We start from the raw sequence: 12,899 nt of genomic DNA on the forward strand, positions 1-12,899 counted from the left end.
GGCGATCAGACGAACCCTTGAGGCACTTTTGACGCGCCCCTTCCTTTAAGGGCCGATTAAGGGGTAAGGGGTAAGTTGCACACATCTGGAACCCGAGGCTGCGGCTAGATATTGACCCGAGGAATCGATTGCGACCCTTATTTTGGCGATCAGACGAACCCTTGAGGCACTTTTGACGCGCCCCTTCCTTTAAGGGCCGATTAAGGGGTAAGGGGTAAGTTGCACACATCTGGAACCCGAGGCTGCGGCTAGATATTGACCCGGGGAATCGATTGCGACCCTTATTTTGGCGATCAGACGAACCCTTGAGGCACTTTTGACGCGCCCCTTCCTTTAAGGGCCGATTAAGGGGTAAGGGGTAAGTTGCACACATCTGGAACCCGAAGCTGCGGCTAGATATTGACCCGATGAATCGATTGCGACCCTTATTTTGGCGATCAGACGAACCCTTGAGGCACTTTTGACGCGCCCCTTCCTTTAAGGGCTTATTAAGGGGTAATGGGTAAGTTGCACACATCTGGAACCCGAGGCTGCGGCTAGATATTGACCCGAGGAATCGATTGCGACCCTTATTTTGGCGATCAGACGAACCCTTGAGGCACTTTTGACGCGCCCCTTCCTTTAAGGGCCGATTAAGGGGTAAGGGGTAAGTTGCACACATCTGAAACCCGAAGCTGCGGCTAGATATTGACCCGGGGAATCGATTGCGACCCTTATTTTGGCGATCTGATGAACCCTTGAGGCACTTTTGACGCGCCCCTTCCTTTAAGGGCCGATTAAGGGGTAAGGGGTAAGTTGCACACATCTGGAACCCGAGGCTGCGGCTAGATATTGACCCGAGGAATCGATTGCGACCCTTATTTTGGCGATCAGACGAACCCTTGAGGCACTTTTGACGCGCCCCTTCCTTTAAGGGCCGATTAAGGGGTAAGGGGTAAGTTGCACACATCTGGAACCCAAGGCTGCGGCTAGATATTGACCCGGGGAATCGATTGCGACCCTTATTTTGGCGATCAGACGAACCCTTGAGGCACTTTTGACGCGCCCCTTCCTTTAAGGGCCGATTAAGGGGTAAGGGGTAAGTTGCACACATCTGGAACCCGAGGCTGCGGCTAGATATTGACCCGAGGAATCGATTGCGACCCTTATTTTGGCGATCAGACGAACCCTTGAGGCACTTTTGACGCGCCCCTTCCTTTAAGGGCCGATTAAGGGGTAAGGGGTAAGTTGCACACATCTGGAACCCGAGGCTGCGGCTAGATATTGACCCGGGGAATCGATTGCGACCCTTATTTTGGCGATCAGACGAACCCTTGAGGCACTTTTGACGCGCCCCTTCCTTTAAGGGCCGATTAAGGGGTAAGGGGTAAGTTGCACACATCTGGAACCCGAGGCTGCGGCTAGATATTGACCCGAGGAATCGATTGCGTTCCTTATTTTGGCGATCAGACGTATCCTTGAGGCACTTTTGACGCGCCCCTTCCTTTAAGGGCCGATTAAGGGGTAAGGAGTAAGTTGCACACATTAGGGGCGGATCCAGAAAATCTCCAAGGGAGGGGCCATTAGAAACCAGGAGGCCCCCCCCCATAATCCCACCTGTTGGAGGCCCCATCTTCCCACTTGTTGGCCCCCCCCCAAAAAAAACTGCGTCTATTGAGCTTATCTAGCTGTTCAGGCAACATCTCAACATCTGTGCAGGCTTGGATTGGAGGCCCTCTGTGCAGGTTAGGAGGCCCTGTAAAAGTGGTCATCTCTTTGAGTATAAGAGACCTCCAAGCTATGAAAAGCTTTTTCTAACAAAGAAGTCTTCTCAGCTAGTCTTCTAAGAAATAACTAAGTGGGTAGGTTAAAAAAAAAAACTCATCGGATTTCGGCCACTTTATTTTCAGGAGGCCCCCTTTTCAGCTTTTTAACTTTTTAACTTTTTATTTTATTTTTGAAAAAAATCGGCCAAGGGGGGGTCCATGGCCCCCATGGCCCCCCCCCCCCTTGTATCCGCGCCTGGCACACATCTGGAACCCGAAGCTGCGGCTAGATATTGACCCGGGGAATCGATTGCGACCCTTATTTTGGCGATCAGACGAACCCTTGAGGCACTTTTGACGCGCCCCTTCCTTTAAGGGCCGATTAAGGGGTAAGGGGTAAGTTGCACACATCTGGAACCCGAGGCTGCGGCTAGATATTGACCCGAGGAATCGATTGCGACCCTTATTTTGGCGATCAGACGAACCCTTGAGGCACTTTTGACGCGCCCCTTCCTTTAAGGGCCTATTAAGGGGTAAGGGGTAAGTTGCACACATCTGGAACCCGAAGCTGCGGCTAGATATTGACCCGGGGAATCGATTGCGACCCTTATTTTGGCGATCAGACGAACCCTTGAGGCACTTTTGACGCGCCCCTTCCTTTAAGGGCCGATTAAGGGGTAAGGGGTAAGTTGCACACATCTGGAACCAGAGGCTGCGGCTAGATATTGACCCGGGGAATCGATTGCGACCCTTATTTTGGCGATCAGACGAACCCTTGAGGCACTTTTGACGCGCCCCTTCCTTTAAGGGCCGATTAAGGGGTAAGGGGTAAGTTGCACACATCTGAAACCCGAAGCTGCGGCTAGATATTGACCCGGGGAATCGATTGCGACCCTTATTTTGGCGATCTGACGAACCCTTGAGGCACTTTTGACGCGCCCCTTCCTTTAAGGGCCGATTAAGGGGTAAGGGGTAAGTTGCACACATCTGGAACCCGAGGCTGCGGCTAGATATTGACCCGAGGAATTGATTGCGACCCTTATTTTGGCGATCAGACGAACCCTTGAGGCACTTTTGACGCGCCCCTTCCTTTAAGGGCCGATTAAGGGGTAAGGGGTAAGTTGCACACATCTGGAACCCGAGGCTGCGGCTAGATATTGACCCGAGGAATCGATTGCGACCCTTATTTTGGCGATCAGACGAACCCTTGAGGCACTTTTGACGCGCCCCTTCCTTTAAGGGCCGATTAAGGGGTAAGGGGTAAGTTGCACACATCTGGAACCCGAGGCTGCGGCTAGATATTGACCCGGGGAATCGATTGCGACCCTTATTTTGGCGATCAGACGAACCCTTGAGGCACTTTTGACGCGCCCCTTCCTTTAAGGGCCGATTAAGGGGTAAGGGGTAAGTTGCACACATCTGGAACCCGAGGCTGCGGCTAGATATTGACCCGGGGAATCGATTGCGACCCTTATTTTGGCGATCAGACGAACCCTTGAGGCACTTTTGACGCGCCCCTTCCTTTAAGGGCCGATTAAGGGGTAAGGGGTAAGTTGCACACATCTGGAACCCGAGGCTGCGGCTAGATATTGACCCGAGGAATCGATTGCGACCCTTATTTTGGCAATCAGACGAACCCTTGAGGCACTTTTGACGCGCCCCTTCCTTTAAGGGCCGATTAAGGGGTAAGGGGTAAGTTGCACACATCTGAAACCCGAGGCTGCGGCTAGATATTGACCCGGGGAATCGATTGCGACCCTTATTTTGGCGATCAGACGAACCCTGGAGGCACTTTTGACGCGCCCCTTCCTTTAAGGGCCGATTAAGGGGTAAGGGGTAAGTTGCACACATCTGGAACCCGAGGCTGCGGCTAGATATTGACCCGGGGAATCGATTGCGACCCTTATTTTGGCGATCAGACGAATCCTTGAGGCACTTTTGACGCGCCCCTTCCTTTAAGGGCCGATTAAGGGGTAAGGGGTAAGTTGCACACATCTGGAACCCGAGGCTGCGGCTAGATATTGACCCGGGGAATCGATTGCGACCCTTATTTTGGCGATCAGACGAACCCTTGAGGCACTTTTGACGCGCCCCTTCCTTTAAGGGCCGATTAAGGGGTAAGGGGTAAGTTGCACACATCTGGAACCCGAGGCTGCGGCTAGATATTGACCCGAGGAATCGATTGCGACCCTTATTTTGGCGATCAGACGAACCCTTGAGGCACTTTTGACGCGCCCCTTCCTTTAAGGGCCGATTAAGGGGTAAGGGGTAAGTTGCACACATCTGGAACCCGAGGCTGAGGCTAGATATTGACCCGGGGAATCGATTGCGACCCTTATTTTGGCGATCAGACGAACCCTTGAGGCACTTTTGACGCGCCCCTTCCTTTAAGGGCCGATTAAGGGGTAAGGGGTAAGTTGCACACATCTGGAACCCGAGGCTGCGGCTAGATATTGACCCGATGAATCGATTGCGACCCTTATTTTGGCGATCAGACGAACCCTTGAGGCACTTTTGACGCGCCCCTTCCTTTAAGGGCTTATTAAGGGGTAATGGGTAAGTTGCACACATCTGGAACCCGAGGCTGCGGCTAGATATTGACCCGAGGAATCGATTGCGACCCTTATTTTGGCGATCAGACGAACCCTTGAGGCACTTTTGACGCGCCCCTTCCTTTAAGGGCCGATTAAGGGGTAAGGGGTAAGTTGCACACATCTGAAACCCGAAGCTGCGGCTAGATATTGACCCGGGGAATCGATTGCGACCCTTATTTTGGCGATCTGATGAACCCTTGAGGCACTTTTGACGCGCCCCTTCCTTTAAGGGCCGATTAAGGGGTAAGGGGTATGTTGCACACATCTGGAACCCGAGGCTGCGGCTAGATATTGACCCGAGGAATCGATTGCGACCCTTATTTTGGCGATCAGACGAACCCTTGAGCATGGGTGGAGAACCTGCCCCGGCCACCCCGGCCGTGGCCGGGGTAACTTTCAGCCGACCCCGGCGCGGCCGGGGTAACTTTTTCCACTTTTGCAAATCCTAAAAGCTGTCTCCATACGAAAAAAAACTGCCATCTATAAGAGTGTCTCTCATTTTTCTTATCTACCTTGAAAAGTTCTTGAAAATGTACTTATTTTCATTTTGGAGCTTCTATGTTTTCAAGTCTTTTCATCGCGGAGCCCGACATGTTTCATCAAACAGAATTAAATCATATTTAAGGGCCGTTATCGTAAGATAGCACTGTAATGACATCACAAGACAGGACGAGGGTAATATCAGTGAGAAAGAAGGACGAGGTGCTGGGGCTCAGGGCTCCCCCAACTTAACCCGCGCCAGGGTGGTGGCCTTATCATAACACGCTGAGTCGAGAGGTGGGCTTTTCACGCTCCTTCTAACTCGGCTACTGGGCTACGAGGCGAGAAGCGGAACGACGTTTGAAAGAGCGACAAACGTGACCAGAGAAATCTGGTCATGTTTTAGGCAAGCTCAATAATAAAATCACCATAGATCATCAAAAGCCAAATTTCTCTGATTTTAGCGTTCTCCGACAACTTTTCTCACAGTTCATGAACATAACGGAGCAACACTGCAAACAAAACATTCGATTATTCGTTTAAGGCTCGGTCGCGAATAATATTTCAGGTGCGAGCTCAAATCAATAAGAGGGTCAAAACGGTCAAATTTGACATTTTGTTTTGTGTGGGAAGGTTGCAACTTCCACGGAATAAGCTTTGCAAAGGTCATGATGGCATTTTTAGCACGATCATCCAGCAAATTTGACCTGATGACCTGACCTAGCACTAGGTGACATGCGTCCGAAATTTTAAGGCGTGTTGCAAAATTGTTGCTACAATTACGAAATCTTCCGCACCTGCGTGCAGCAGTTTTCCCTAAAAACGTACAAACGGCAGACATCCATTATTCTACGCCACAGAATAAGGGTTTGTTGATAACCGTTGACAAATATTTGAGCATCATCGTCTTTCTGACTTTCGGTCGCCGGCCGGGGTAACTTTTTCAAACATTCTCCACCCGTGCCCTTGAGGCACTTTTGACGCGCCCCTTCCTTTAAGGGCCGATTAAGGGGTAAGGGGTAAGTTGCACACATCTGGAACCCAAGGCTGCGGCTAGATATTGACCCGGGGAATCGATTGCGACCCTTATTTTGGCGATCAGACGAACCCTTGAGGCACTTTTGACGCGCCCCTTCCTTTAAGGGCCGATTAAGGGGTAAGGGGTAAGTTGCACACATCTGGAACCCGAGGCTGCGGCTAGATATTGACCCGAGGAATCGATTGCGACCCTTATTTTGGCGATCAGACGAACCCTTGAGGCACTTTTGACGCGCCCCTTCCTTTAAGGGCCGATTAAGGGGTAAGGGGTAAGTTGCACACATCTGGAACCCGAGGCTGCGGCTAGATATTGACCCGGGGAATCGATTGCGACCCTTATTTTGGCGATCAGACGAACCCTTGAGGCACTTTTGACGCGCCCCTTCCTTTAAGGGCCGATTAAGGGGTAAGGGGTAAGTTGCACACATCTGGAACCCGAGGCTGCGGCTAGATATTGACCCGAGGAATCGATTGCGACCCTTATTTTGGCGATCAGACGAACCCTTGAGGCACTTTTGACGCGCCCCTTCCTTTAAGGGCCGATTAAGGGGTAAGGGGTAAGTTGCACACATCTGGAACCCGAGGCTGCGGCTAGATATTGACCCGAGGAATCGATTGCGTTCCTTATTTTGGCGATCAGACGAATCCTTGAGGCACTTTTGACGCGCCCCTTCCTTTAAGGGCCGATTAAGGGGTAAGGAGTAAGTTGCACACATTAGGGGCGGATCCAGAAAATCTCCAAGGGAGGGGCCATTAGAAACCAGGAGGCCCACCCCCCATAATCCCACCTGTTGGAGGCCCCATCTTCCCACTTGTTGGGCCCCCCCCCCCAAAAAAAAAACTGCGTCTATTGAGCTTATCTAGCTGTTCAGGCAACATCTCAACATCTGTGCAGGCTTGGAGGCCCTCTGTGCAGGTTAGGAGGCCCTGTAAAAGTGGTCATCTCTGTGAGTATAAGAGACCTCCAAGTTATGAAAAGCTTTTTCTAACAAAGAAGTCTTCTCAGCTAGTCTTCTAAGAAATAACTAAGTGGGTAGGTTAAAAAAAAACTCATCGGATTTCGGCCACTTTATTTTCAGGAGGCCCCCTTTTCAGCTTTTTAACTTTTTAACTTTTTATTTTATTTTTGAAAAAAATCGGCCAAGGGGGGGGGCCATGGCCCCCATGGCCCCCCCTTGTATCCGCGCCTGGCACACATCTGGAACCCGAAGCTGCGGCTAGATATTGACCCGGGGAATCGATTGCGACCCTTATTTTGGCGATCAGACGAACCCTTGAGGCACTTTTGACGCGCCCCTTCCTTTAAGGGCCGATTAAGGGGTAAGGGGTAAGTTGCACACATCTGGAACCCGAGGCTGCGGCTAGATATTGACCCGAGGAATCGATTGCGACCCTTATTTTGGCGATCAGACGAACCCTTGAGGCACTTTTGACGCGCCCCTTCCTTTAAGGGCCTATTAAGGGGTAAGGGGTAAGTTGCACACATCTGGAACCCGAGGCTGCGGCTAGATATTGACCCGGGGAATCGATTGCGACCCTTATTTTGGCGATCAGACGAACCCTTGAGGCACTTTTGACGCGCCCCTTCCTTTAAGGGCCGATTAAGGGGTAAGGGGTAAGTTGCACACATCTGGAACCCGAGGCTGCGGCTAGATATTGACCCGGGGAATCGATTGCGACCCTTATTTTGGCGATCAGACGAACCCTTGAGGCACTTTTGACGCGCCCCTTCCTTTAAGGGCCGATTAAGGGGTAAGGGGTAAGTTGCACACATCTGAAACCCGAAGCTGCGGCTAGATATTGACCCGGGGAATCGATTGCGACCCTTATTTTGGCGATCTGACGAACCCTTGAGGCACTTTTGACGCGCCCCTTCCTTTAAGGGCCGATTAAGGGGTAAGGGGTAAGTTGCACACATCTGGAACCCGAGGCTGCGGCTAGATATTGACCCGAGGAATTGATTGCGACCCTTATTTTGGCGATCAGACGAACCCTTGAGGCACTTTTGACGCGCCCCTTCCTTTAAGGGCCGATTAAGGGGTAAGGGGTAAGTTGCACACATCTGGAACCCGAGGCTGCGGCTAGATATTGACCCGGGGAATCGATTGCGACCCTTATTTTGGCGATCACACGAATCCTTGAGGCACTTTTGACGCGCCCCTTCCTTTAAGGGCCGATTAAGGGGTAAGGGGTAAGTTGCACACATCTGGAACCCCAGGCTGCGGCTAGATATTGACCCGGGGAATCGATTGCGACCCTTATTTTGGCGATCAGACGAACCCTTGAGGCACTTTTGACGCGCCCCTTCCTTTAAGGGCCGATTAAGGGGTAAGGGGTAAGTTGCACACATCTGGAACCCGAGGCTGCGGCTAGATATTGACCCGGGGAATCGATTGCGACCCTTATTTTGGCGATCAGACGAATCCTTGAGGCACTTTTGACGCGCCCCTTCCTTTAAGGGCCGATTAAGGGGTAAGGGGTAAGTTGCACACATCTGGAACCCGAGGCTGCGGCTAGATATTGACCCGGGGAATCGATTGCGACCCTTATTTTGGCGATCAGACGAACCCTTGAGGCACTTTTGACGCGCCCCTTCCTTTAAGGGCCGATTAAGGGGTAAGGGGTAAGTTGCACACATCTGGAACCCGAGGCTGCGGCTAGATATTGACCCGGGGAATCGATTGCGACCCTTATTTTGGCGATCAGACGAACCCTTGAGGCACTTTTGACGCGCCCCTTCCTTTAAGGGCCGATTAAGGGGTAAGGGGTAAGTTGCACACATCTGGAACCCGAGGCTGCGGCTAGATATTGACTCGGGGAATCGATTGCGACCCTTATTTTGGCGATCAGACGAACCCTTGAGGCACTTTTGACGCGCCCCTTCCTTTAAGGGCCGATTAAGGGGTAAGGGGTAAGTTGCACACATCTGGAACCCGAGGCTGCGGCTAGATATTGACCCGAGGAATCGATTGCGACCCTTATTTTGGCGATCAGACGAACCCTTGAGGCACTTTTGACGCAATCGATCTGGAGCCCTTAAAGGAAGGGGCCTTCCTTTAAGGGCCTATTAAGGGGTAAGGGGTAAGTTGCACACATCTGGAACCCGAGGCTGCGGCTAGATATTGACCCGGGGAATCGATTGCGACCCTTATTTTGGCGATCAGACGAACCCTTGAGGCACTTTTGACGCGCCCCTTCCTTTAAGGGCCGATTAAGGGGTAAGGGGTAAGTTGCACACATCTGGAACCCGAGGCTGACCCGGGGAATCGATTGCGACCCTTATTTTGGCGATCAGACGAACCCTTGAGGCACTTTTGACGCGCCCCTTCCTTTAAGGGCCGATTAAGGGGTAAGGGGTAAGTTGCACACATCTAGAACCCCAAGCTGCGGCTAGATATTGACCCGGGGAATCGATTGCGACCCTTATTTTGGCGATCTGACGAACCCTTGAGGCACTTTTGACGCGCCCCTTCCTTTAAGGGCCGATTAAGGGGTAAGGGGTAAGTTGCACACATCTGGAACCCGAGGCTGCGGCTAGATATTGACCCGAGGAATCGATTGCGACCCTTATTTTGGCGATCAGACGAACCCTTGAGGCACTTTTGACGCGCCCCTTCCTTTAAGGGCCGATTAAGGGGTAAGGGGTAAGTTGCACACATCTGGAACCCAAGGCTGCGGCTAGATATTGACCCGGGGAATCGATTGCGACCCTTATTTTGGCGATCAGACGAACCCTTGAGGCACTTTTGACGCGCCCCTTCCTTTAAGGGCCGATTAAGGGGTAAGGGGTAAGTTGCACACATCTGGAACCCGAGGCTGCGGCTAGATATTGACCCGAGGAATCGATTGCGACCCTTATTTTGGCGATCAGACGAACCCTTGAGGCACTTTTGACGCGCCCCTTCCTTCAAGGGCCGATTAAGGGGTAAGGGGTAAGTTGCACACATCTGGAACCCGAGGCAGCGGCTAGATATTGACCCGGGGAATCGATTGCGACCCTTATTTTGGCGATCAGACGAACCCTGGAGGCACTTTTGACGCGCCCCTTCCTTTAAGGGCCGATTAAGGGGTAAGGGGTAAGTTGCACACATCTGGAACCCGAGGCTGCGGCTAGATATTGACCCGAGGAATCGATTGCGACCCTTATTTTTGCGATCAGACGAACCCTTGAGGCACTTTTGACGCGCCCCTTCCTTTAAGGGCCGATTAAGGGGTAAGGGGTAAGTTGCACACATCTGGAACCCGAGGCTGCGGCTAGATATTGACCCGGGGAATCGATTGCGACCCTTATTTTGGCGATCAGACGAAGCCTTGAGGCACTTTTGACGCGCCCCTTCCTTTAAGGGCCGATTAAGGGGTAAGGGGTAAGTTGCACACATCTGGAACCCGAGGCTGCGGCTAGATATTGACCCGAGGAATCGATTGCGTTCCTTATTTTGGCGATCAGACGAACCCTTGAGGCACTTTTGACGCGCCCCTTCCTTTAAGGGCCGATTAAGGGGTAAGGGGTAAGTTGCACACATCTGGAACCCGAGGCTGCGGCTAGATATTGACCCGGGGAATCGATTGCGACCCTTATTTTGGCGATCAGACGAACCCTTGAGGCACTTTTGACGCGCCCCTTCCTTTAAAGGAAGGGTGCCACCTTTTGGACACAACGCAGTTTTTACAAGATTAGCCTCACATGAACCTAAAAACCGGCTTCACTTACCTATGCTCGAGACGGTCAGCATTGAATCCACACGTGAAGTTATCATTTGCGAGTTTTGCTGCCAGCATTCGGGCAGGCAAAAATCTTCAGCACTATTTCCTCGTCGTGTTAAGGGTATTTTATAAAACATGAAATCAGCAAAGGTATGTATGAAAGTTATACTTTTGAAGCATGTTTTATCATTTTGAAAGGGTATATTTTTTCTTTATGGTATACACTTAAGTTTTAAAATTTTAATTGGGAAGTTTTTCTAGTAAGTTGCATGAAGGGTGAAGGGTTCCATAGATCTCTTAAGCATTGTAAAGGAAAAACCTTTACTCGACTTATTTGATGTTCTTTTGAATAACCAATTAGGTGGCAAATATGGCCAACAGTTACCTACTTGGTTACCTACAACTTAGTTCAAATCATGTTATCTTCTTCCTTTTTATTTGTTCATCTTTTTGTCTCAGTTGCGCCATCAATGCAAATGGCAGAATGATATGTTGCCATGACAACAGGATATGCCAGCCGTCCTAGCTGCCACATCAAACGACCTTGAGTTGTAGTGGTGATATAAACAACGATCTTTTTTTTGGCCAATGTATTAAATGCAATGTTTCAGTTTTTTGTATATTGTGGACGCGCTAACCACGTCTAAAAATTCAAATAAGTAAAATAGATTCATAGAACAAAAATTTCGGAAGGTGGCACCCTTCCTTTAAGGGCCGATTAAGGGGTAAGGGGTAAGTTGCACACATCTGGAACCCGAGGCTGCGGCTAGATATTGACCCGAGGAAGCGATTGCGTTCCTTATTTTGGCGATCAGACGAACCCTTGAGGCACTTTTGACGCGCCCCTTCCTTTAAGGGCCGATTAAGGGGTAAGGGGTAAGTTGCACACATCTGGAACCCGAGGCTGCGGCTAGATATTGACCCGGGGAATCGATTGCGACCCTTATTTTGGCGATCAGACGAACCCTTGAGGCACTTTTGACGCGCCCCTTCCTTTAAGGGCCGATTAAGGGGTAAGGGGTAAGTTGCACACATCTGGAACCCGAGGCTGCGGCTAGATATTGACCCGAGGAATCGATTGCGTTCCTTATTTTGGCGATCAGACGAACCCTTGAGGCACTTTTGACGCGCCCCTTCCTTTAAGGGCCGATTAAGGGGTAAGGGGTAAGTTGCACACATCTGGAACCCGAGGCTGCGGCTAGATATTGACCCGGGGAATCGATTGCGACCCTTATTTTGGCGATCAGACGAACCCTTGAGGCACTTTTGACGCGCCCCTTCCTTTAAGGGCCGATTAAGGGGTAAGGGGTAAGTTGCACACATCTGGAACCCGAGGCTGCGGCTAGATATTGACCCGAGGAATCGATTGCGTTCCTTATTTTGGCGATCAGACGAACCCTTGAGGCACTTTTGACGCGCCCCTTCCTTTAAGGGCCGATTAAGGGGTAAGGGGTAAGTTGCACACATCTGGAACCCGAGGCTGCGGCTAGATATTGACCCGGGGAATCGATTGCGACCCTTATTTTGGCGATCAGACGAACCCTTGAGGCACTTTTGACGCGCCCCTTCCTTTAAGGGCCGATTAAGGGGTAAGGGGTAAGAGCTAGGGCCAAATAAAGGTCATATTCTTGCTCCCCGTTCCCCAATTGACCTAATAGGGGAGAGCGGGGAGAGTTGTATCATGTCCAAGTTGTATCAGGGCGAATTGTGCCAAACTTATACAATGGATGGCGCTCGCGACACGACCAGCCGACGAGGTTTTCCGGGCGCCATCTTTCCCTGTTCTGTCTTGTGGCTGAGTGGACGCGTCTCGAGGTGAGAGCCGATTTTATGTTTTCTTAATGTCATTCTAAAAAAGTAAGTTGAAAGAAAATGTGTGTTTTGGGCATTTAGATGTGCACGAATTTGAAAGATCTCCGTAGCGGTGGTGAGGGTAGGTTCTAGGGCTGCGTGAGTGAAAACGGATTTCTCCAGCTGTCCGCTGTATTTTTTAGCACGAGGATGTTTTTTCCAAGATGGCGGTTAGGTACATGTTGTATCAGAGCCGGGTGGGGTATGTTGTAACATGTATGTATGTATGTATGTATGTATGTACACTGAACAGGATCGGCGCTCTCCCCATTCCCGGCACCTCAGTACACTGAACAGGACCGGCGCTCTCCCCATTCCCGGCACCTCAGTACACTGAACAGGACCGGCGCTCTCCCCATTCCCGGCACCTCAGTACACTGAACAGGACCGGCGCTCTCCCCATTCCCGGCACCTCAGTACACTGAACAGGACCGGCGCTCTCCCCATTCCCGGCACCTCAGTACACTGAACAGGACCGGCGCTCTCC

The 12,899-nt window shown here is 51.2% G+C and overlaps 1 protein-coding gene across 3 annotated transcripts in view; it reads right to left on the reverse strand.

Annotated features, from left to right (window-relative positions):
• The window catches only part of LOC122388416 (high-affinity choline transporter 1-like), a 42,520-nt gene that overhangs the window by 28,635 nt on the left and 986 nt on the right, over positions 1–12,899 (reverse strand). The gene's annotated exons all lie outside the window — the stretch shown is intronic.

The sequence above is a fragment of the Amphibalanus amphitrite genome, unplaced genomic scaffold (genome assembly GCF_019059575.1).
Source record: "Amphibalanus amphitrite isolate SeventyFive unplaced genomic scaffold, NRLGWU_Aamphi_draft 000322F_arrow, whole genome shotgun sequence".
Taxonomy (NCBI): domain Eukaryota; kingdom Metazoa; phylum Arthropoda; class Thecostraca; order Balanomorpha; family Balanidae; genus Amphibalanus; species Amphibalanus amphitrite.